We start from the raw sequence: 10,000 nt of genomic DNA, 5'->3' as shown, positions 1-10,000 counted from the left end.
CACTCACCACACACACTCACCACACTCACCATACACACTCACCACACTCATCATACACACTCACCACACACACCATACACACTCACCACACTCATCATACACACTCACCATACACACCATACACACTCACCATACACACCATACACACTCACCACACTCACCATACACACTCACCACACTCACCATACACACTCACCACACACACCATACACACTCACCACACTCATCATACACACTCACCATACACACCATACACACTCACCATACACACCATACACACTCACCACACTCATCATACACACTCACCACACACACCATACACACTCACCACACTCATCATACACACTCACCATACACACCATACACACTCACCACACACACTCACCATACACACTCACCACACTCACCATACACACTCACCACACTCACCATACACACTCACCACACTCACCATACACACTCACCACACACACTCACCATACACACTCACCACACTCACCATACACACTCACCATACACACTCACCATACACACTCACCACACTCACCATACACACTCACCATACACACCACACTCACCATACTCACTCACCATACACACTCACCACACTCACCATACTCACTCACCATACACACCACACTCACCATACTCACTCACCATACACACTCACCACACTCACCATACACACTCACCATACACACTCACCATACACACTCACCACACTCACCACACTCACCATACTCACTCACCATACACACTCACCACACTCACCATACTCACTCACCATACACACCATACACACTCACCACACTCATCATACACACTCACCACACACACCATACACACTCACCACACACACCATACACACTCACCACACTCACCATACACACTCACCACACACACCATACACACTCACCACACTCATCATACACACTCACCACACACACTCACCACACTCACCATACACACTCACCACACTCATCATACACACTCACCACACACACCATACACACTCACCACACTCATCATACACACTCACCATACACACCATACACACTCACCATACACACCATACACACTCACCACACTCACCATACACACTCACCACACTCACCATACACACTCACCACACACACCATACACACTCACCACACTCATCATACACACTCACCATACACACTCACCACACTCACCATACACTCTCACCACACTCACCATACACACTCACCATACTCACCACACTCACCATACACACTCACCACACTCACCACACTCACCATACTCACCATACACACTCACCACACTCACCATACACTCACCACACTCACCATACACACTCACCATACTCACCACACTCACCACACTCACCATACACACTCACCACACTCACCACACTCACCATACACACTCACCACACTCACCATACACACTCACCATACATACTCACCATACACACTCACCATACTCACCACACTCACCACACTCACCATACACACTCACCACACTCACCACACTCACCATACTCACCATACACACTCACCACACTCACCATACACATTCACCATACATACTCACCATACACACTGACCATACACACTCACCATACTCACCACACTCACCATACACTCACCACACTCACCATACACACTCACCATACTCACCACACTCACCACACTCACCATACACACTCACCACACTCACCATACACACTCACCACACTCACCATACACACTCACCATACATACTCACCATACACACTCACCATACTCACCACACTCACCACACTCACCATACACACTCACCACACTCACCACACTCACCATACACACTCACCACACTCACCATACACACTCACCATACTCACCATACTCACCACACTCACCATACACACTCACCACACTCACCATACACACTCACCACACTCACCATACACACTCACCATACTCACCATACTCACCACACTCACCATACACACTCACCACACTCACCATACACACTCACCACACTCACCATACACACCATACTCATCACACTCACCACACTCACCATACACACTCACCACACTCACCATACACACTCACCATACACACTCACCACACTCACCACACATACTCACCACACACACCACACTCACCATACACACTCACCACACTCACCATACTCACTCACCATACACACTCACCACACTCACTACACATACCACACTCACCACACTCACCATACACACTCACCACACTCACCATACACACCATACTCATCACACTCACCACACTCACCACACTCACTATACACACTCACCACACTCACCATACACACTCACCACACTCACCACACATACTCACCACACACACCACACTCACCACACTCACCACACTCACCACACTCACCATACTCACTCACCATACACACTCACCACACTCACCACACTCACCATACACACTCACCACACTCACCATACACACTCACCATACATACTCACCATACACACTCACCATACTCACCACACTCACCACACTCACCATACACACTCACCACACTCACCACACTCACCATACTCACCATACACACTCACCACACTCACCATACACATTCACCATACATACTCACCATACACACTGACCATACACACTCACCATACTCACCACACTCACCATACACTCACCACACTCACCATACACACTCACCATACTCACCACACTCACCACACTCACCATACACACTCACCACACTCACCATACACACTCACCACACTCACCATACACACTCACCATACATACTCACCATACACACTCACCATACTCACCACACTCACCACACTCACCATACACACTCACCACACTCACCACACTCACCATACACACTCACCACACTCACCATACACACTCACCATACTCACCATACTCACCACACTCACCATACACACTCACCACACTCACCATACACACTCACCACACTCACCATACACACTCACCATACTCACCATACTCACCACACTCACCATACACACTCACCACACTCACCATACACACTCACCACACTCACCATACACACCATACTCATCACACTCACCACACTCACCATACACACTCACCACACTCACCATACACACTCACCATACACACTCACCACACTCACCACACATACTCACCACACACACCACACTCACCATACACACTCACCACACTCACCATACTCACTCACCATACACACTCACCACACTCACTACACATACCACACTCACCACACTCACCATACACACTCACCACACTCACCATACACACCATACTCATCACACTCACCACACTCACCACACTCACCATACTCAACATACTCACCACACTCACCATACACACCATACTCATCACACTCACCACACTCACCACACTCACTATACACACTCACCACACTCACCACACTCACCACACATACTCACCACACACACCACACTCACCACACTCACCACACTCACTCACCATACACACTCACCACACTCACCACACATACTCACCACACTCACCACACTCACCATACACACTCACCACACTCACCATACACACTCACCACACTCACCACACTCACCATACACACTCACCATACACACCACACTCACCATACACACCACACTCACCACACTCACCATACACTCTCACCACACTCACCACATTCACCATACACACTCACCACACTCACCACACTCACCATCCACACTCACCACACTCACCATACACACTCACCACACTCACCAAAATCACCACACACACTCACCACACTCACTCACCATACACACTCACCACACTCACTCACCACACTCACTCACCACACTCACCACACTCACCATACACACTCACCATACACACCACACTCACCATACACACCACACTCACCACACTCACCATACAAGCCACACACACTCACCACACTCACCATACACACTCACCACACTCACCATACACACTCACCACACTCACCATACACACTCACCATCCACAGCATACACCCTAAACACACTCACTGATGGTGCTGGTGATGGTCTTAGTGTTGATACTGATGATGATAGTATTGATTATGCTAATGAGATAGTGTTGATGGTAGTATTGATGATGCTTCTGATGATAGTGCTGATGATAGTATTGATGATGCTTATGATGATAGTGTTGATGATGATGCTTATGATAGTGCTGATGATGCTGATGATGCTGCTGCTGCTGATGATGTTGCTGCTCATGGTGAAAGTGTCGGTGTTGGTGCTGATTATGATGATAGTGATGATGATGATGGTGCTGATTATGATGGTGCTGCTGATGGTCATAGTGGCATAGTGTTGTTGCTGATTATGACGATAGTGCTGATGATGATGCTGCTGGTGATGATTCTGATGATGATTGTGCTGATGTTGATGGTGCTGATGGTGATACTGATGGTCCTGATGATGATACTGATGATACTGCTGATTATGATACTGATGCTGGTGCTGCTGATGGTGCTGCTGATGTTGATGGTACTGATGATGCTGTTAGTGCTGCTGATGATGGTGCTGCTGACGATGCTGATGATGCTTCTGGTGCTGACGGTGCTGATGATGTTGATGCTGATGGTGCCGATCATGCTTCTGTTGCTGATGCTGCTGATGGTGCCGATCATGCTTCTGTTGCTGATGCTGCTGATGATGATACTGATGCTGCTGATGCTGCTGATGGTGATGCTGATACTGATGACGATTCTGCTGACGATGCTGCTGATGATGCTGCTGATGGTGCTGCTGATGATACTGATGATGCTGCTGCTGATGGTGTTGCTGCTGATGATGCTGCTGATGATGCTGATGCTGCTGATGATGCTGATGCTGCTGACGGTGATGCTGATGATGATGCTGATGATGTTGATGATGATGCTGCTGCTGCTGATGGTGTTGCTGCTGATGATGCTGCTGATGATGCTGATACTGCTGATGCTGATGCTGCTGACGATGCTGCTGACGATGCTGCTGATGGTGCTGCTGATGATGCTGCTGCTGCTGCTGATGATGATGATGTTGCTGCTGCTGATGATGATGCTGCTGCTGATGGTGTTGCTGCTGCTGATGATGATGCTGATGATGCCCCCCCCCCCCCCCCAGGGCGATGCGTGAGTCCCCGCGTGGTGCAGGTGCCAGGTTGGTTTGGGGGTCCCCTCCCTCCACCCCCCACCCCGTCAGCACCCTGGAGGTGGGGGCCGCCCCCCCCCGCGGGGTCAAGGGCGGGGTCAAGGGGGGGGGGCGGCCCCTCCCCTCTCCTCCCCTGGACCGTGGAGACGCTCGACGACGCCTCGCACACCTTCCTGCTGCAGGTGCCGTTGCCTGGCAACCCCCCCCCGTCGCCTGGCAACCCCCCCCGTCGCCTGGCAACCCCCCGTCGCCTGGCAACCCCCCCCCCCCCCATTGCCCTAGAGACGCATTCCGCCTCGTCTAGCAACCAAAACAACCGTTTGCCTAGAGACACGGTCGCCTAGCAACCTGGTTGTCTCAACTGTTTGCCTAGAGACACGGTCGCCTAGCAACCTGGTTGTCTAGCAACCAAAACACCTGTTTGCCTAGAGACGCGGTCTTGCCTAGCAACTTGGTTGTCTACCAACCAAAACACCTGTTTGCCTAGATACACGGTCGCCTAGCAACCTGGTTGTCTAGCAACCAAAACAACTGTTTGCCGAGAGACACGGTCGCCTGGCAACCTGGATGTCTAGTAACCAAAACAACTGTTTGCCTAGAGACACGGTCGCCTAGCAACCTGGTTGTCTAGCAACCAAAACATCTGTTTGCCTAGAGACACGGTAGCCTAGCAACCTGGTTGTCTAGCAACCAAAACACCTGTTTGCCTAGAGACACAGTCGCCTAGCAACCTGGTTGTCTAGCTGCTGATGATGCTGCTACTGATGATGCTGCTGCTGCTGATGCTGCTGATGATGCTGCTGCTGTTTTCTCTCTCTCTGCAGAAGGGAGCGAGCGGAGGTACTCTGCTCGACTCGGTGTGGAAGCTGCTGCGCGTTGTGGAGAGCGACTACTTTGGCCTGGAGTTTGAGGATCAGCGCGGAAATCAGGTGAGTGCAGACGGGCTCGTCCGGCCTGCCTGGCTACCGCAGTCATCAGTGACGTGCGGCACGCGGTGGAGCGAGCGGTCAGGGAGGGTGGCTCACGCAGAGAGAGACGCAGACTCATCACGCAGAGAGAGACACAGACTCATCACACAGAGAGAGAGAGAGACACAGACTCATCACACAGAGAGAGAGACACAGACTCATCACGCAGAGAGAGAGACGTAGACTCATCACACAGAGAGAGAGACACAGACTCATCACGCAGAGAGAGAGACACAGACTCATCACACAGAGAGAGAGACACAGACTCATCACACAGAGAGAGAGACACAGACTCATCACGCAGAGAGAGAGAGAGACACAGACTCATCACGCAGAGAGAGAGACGTAGACTCATCACGCAGAGAGAGAGACACAGACTCATCACGCAGAGAGAGAGACACAGACTCATCACGCAGAGAGAGAGACACAGACTCATCACGCAGAGAGAGACACAGACTCATCACGCAGAGAGAGAGACACAGACTCATCACGCAGAGAGAGAGACACAGACGCATCACACAGAGAGAGAGACACAGACTCATCACACAGAGAGAGACACAGACTCATCACGCAGAGAGAGAGACACAGACTCATCACGCAGAGAGAGAGAGAGACACAGACTCATCACACAGAGAGAGAGAGAGACACAGACTCATCACGCAGAGAGAGAGACACAGACTCATCACGCAGAGAGAGACACAGACTCATCACGCAGAGAGAGACACAGACTCATCACGCAGAGAGACACACAGACTCATCACGCAGAGAGAGAGACACACAGACTCATCACGCAGAGAGAGAGACACACAGACTCATCACGCAGAGAGAGAGACACAGACTCATCACGCAGAGAGAGACACAGACTCATCACGCAGAGAGAGACACAGACTCATCACAGAGAGAGAGACACAGACTCATCACACAGAGAGAGACACAGACTCATCACGCAGAGAGAGAGACACAGACTCATCACAGAGAGAGAGACACAGACTCATCACACAGAGAGAGACACAGACTCATCACAGAGAGAGAGACACAGACTCATCACGCAGAGAGAGAGAGACACAGACTCATCACACAGAGAGAGACACAGACTCATCACGCAGAGAGAGAGACACAGACTCATCACACAGAGAGAGACACAGACTCATCACGCAGAGAGAGACACAGACTCATCACGCACAGAGAGAGAGACACAGACTCATCACACACAGAGAGAGAGACACAGACTCATCACACAGAGAGAGAGACACAGACTCATCACGCAGAGAGAGAGACACAGACTCATCACACAGAGAGAGAGACACAGACTCATCACGCAGAGAGAGAGACACAGACTCGTCACGCAGAGAGAGACACACAGACTCATCACGCAGAGAGAGAGAGACACAGACTCATCACGCAGAGAGAGAGACACAGACTCATCACGCAGAGAGAGAGAGAGACACAGACTCATCACACAGAGAGAGACACACAGACTCATCACGCAGAGAGAGAGAGAGACACAGACTCATCACGCAGAGAGAGAGAGAGACACAGACTCATCACACAGAGAGAGAGAGACACAGACTCATCACGCAGAGAGAGAGACACAGACTCATCACACAGAGAGAGACACAGACTCATCACGCAGAGAGAGAGACACAGACTCATCACACAGAGAGACACACAGACTCATCACGCAGAGAGAGAGAGAGACACAGACTCATCACGCAGAGAGAGAGAGAGACACAGACTCATCACACAGAGAGAGAGAGACACAGACTCATCACGCAGAGAGAGAGACACAGACTCATCACGCAGAGAGAGAGAGAGACACAGACTCATCACACAGAGAGAGAGAGACACAGACTCATCACGCAGAGAGAGAGACACAGACTCATCACACAGAGAGAGACACAGACTCATCACGCAGAGAGAGACACACAGACTCATCACACAGAGAGAGAGACACAGACTCATCACGCAGAGAGAGACACACAGACTCATCACGCAGAGAGAGAGACACAGACTCATCACGCAGAGAGAGACACAGACTCATCACGCAGAGAGAGACACACAGACTCATCACACAGAGAGAGACACAGACTCATCACGCAGAGAGAGAGACACAGACTCATCACGCAGAGAGAGAGACACAGACTCATCACACAGAGAGAGAGACACAGACTCATCACGCAGAGAGAGAGACACAGACTCATCACGCAGAGAGAGAGACACAGACGCATCACGCAGAGAGAGAGAGACACAGACTCATCACACAGAGAGACACACAGACTCATCACGCAGAGAGAGAGACACAGACGCATCACGCAGAGAGAGACACAGACGCATCACGCAGAGAGAGACACAGACTCGTCACACAGAGAGAGAGAGACACAGACTCATCACACAGAGAGAGACACACAGACTCATCACGCAGAGAGAGAGACACAGACGCATCACGCAGAGAGAGACACAGACGCATCACGCAGAGAGAGACACAGACTCATCACACAGAGAGAGAGACACAGACTCATCACACAGAGAGAGAGAGACACAGACTCATCACGCAGAGAGAGACACAGACTCATCACGCAGAGAGAGAGACACAGACTCATCACACACAGAGAGAGACACAGACTCATCACGCAGAGAGAGAGAGACACAGACTCATCACACAGAGAGAGACACAGACTCATCACGCAGAGAGAGACACAGACTCATCACGCACAGAGAGAGAGACACAGACTCATCACGCAGAGAGAGAGACACAGACTCATCACGCAGAGAGAGAGACACAGACTCATCACACAGAGAGAGACACAGACTCATCACACACAGAGAGAGAGACACAGACTCATCACACAGAGAGAGAGACACAGACTCATCACACAGAGAGAGACACAGACTCATCACACAGAGAGAGACACAGACTCATCACACAGAGAGAGACACAGACTCATCACACAGAGAGAGACACAGACTCATCACACAGAGAGAGACACAGACTCATCACACAGAGAGAGACACAGACTCATCACACAGAGAGAGACACAGACTCATCACACAGAGAGAGAGACACAGACTCATCACACAGAGAGAGACACAGACTCATCACGCAGAGAGAGAGACACACAGACTCATCACGCAGAGAGAGAGACACAGACTCATCACGCAGAGAGAGAGACACAGACTCATCACGCAGAGAGAGAGACACAGACTCATCACGCAGAGAGAGAGACACAGACTCATCACGCAGAGAGAGAGACACAGACTCATCACGCAGAGAGAGAGAGACACAGACTCATCACACAGAGAGAGAGACACAGACTCATCACACAGAGAGAGAGAGACACAGACTCATCACGCAGAGAGAGAGACACACAGACTCATCACGCAGAGAGAGAGACACAGACTCATCACGCAGAGAGAGAGACACAGACTCATCACGCAGAGAGAGAGACACAGACTCATCACGCAGAGAGAGAGACACACAGACTCATCACGCAGAGAGAGAGACACAGACTCATCACGCAGAGAGAGAGAGACACAGACTCATCACGCAGAGAGAGAGAGACACAGACTCATCACGCAGAGAGAGAGACACAGACTCATCACACAGAGAGAGAGACACAGACTCATCACGCAGAGAGAGAGACACAGACTCATCACACAGAGAGAGAGAGACACAGACTCATCACACAGAGAGAGAGACACAGACTCATCACGCAGAGAGAGAGACACAGACTCATCACGCAGAGAGAGAGACACAGACTCATCACGCAGAGAGAGAGAGACACAGACTCATCACGCAGAGAGAGAGAGACACAGACTCATCACGCAGAGAGAGAGACACAGACTCATCACGCAGAGAGAGAGAGACACAGACTCATCACGCAGAGAGAGA

The 10,000-nt window shown here is 50.7% G+C and overlaps 1 protein-coding gene and 1 long non-coding RNA gene across 3 annotated transcripts in view; one reads left to right on the top strand and one right to left on the bottom strand.

The window, feature by feature from the left end:
- LOC144952453 (uncharacterized) overlaps window positions 1-6,069 on the top strand; it is a 9,731-nt gene extending 3,662 nt beyond the window's left edge. For both annotated transcript variants that reach the window (XR_013640627.1, XR_013640626.1), the window contains exons 2-3: window positions 5,117-5,325; window positions 5,968-6,069. This is a non-coding gene — a long non-coding RNA (uncharacterized LOC144952453). The remainder of the gene's footprint in view (window positions 1-5,116; window positions 5,326-5,967) is intronic.
- Window positions 1-10,000, bottom strand: part of LOC144952371 (uncharacterized) — a 217,961-nt gene that overhangs the window by 191,528 nt on the left and 16,433 nt on the right. The window lies entirely within an intron of this gene.

The sequence above is a fragment of the Lampetra fluviatilis genome, chromosome 67 (assembly GCF_964198595.1).
Source record: "Lampetra fluviatilis chromosome 67, kcLamFluv1.1, whole genome shotgun sequence".
NCBI lineage: Eukaryota > Metazoa > Chordata > Hyperoartia > Petromyzontiformes > Petromyzontidae > Lampetra > Lampetra fluviatilis.
This window is presented reverse-complemented; position numbering and strand designations above follow the sequence as displayed.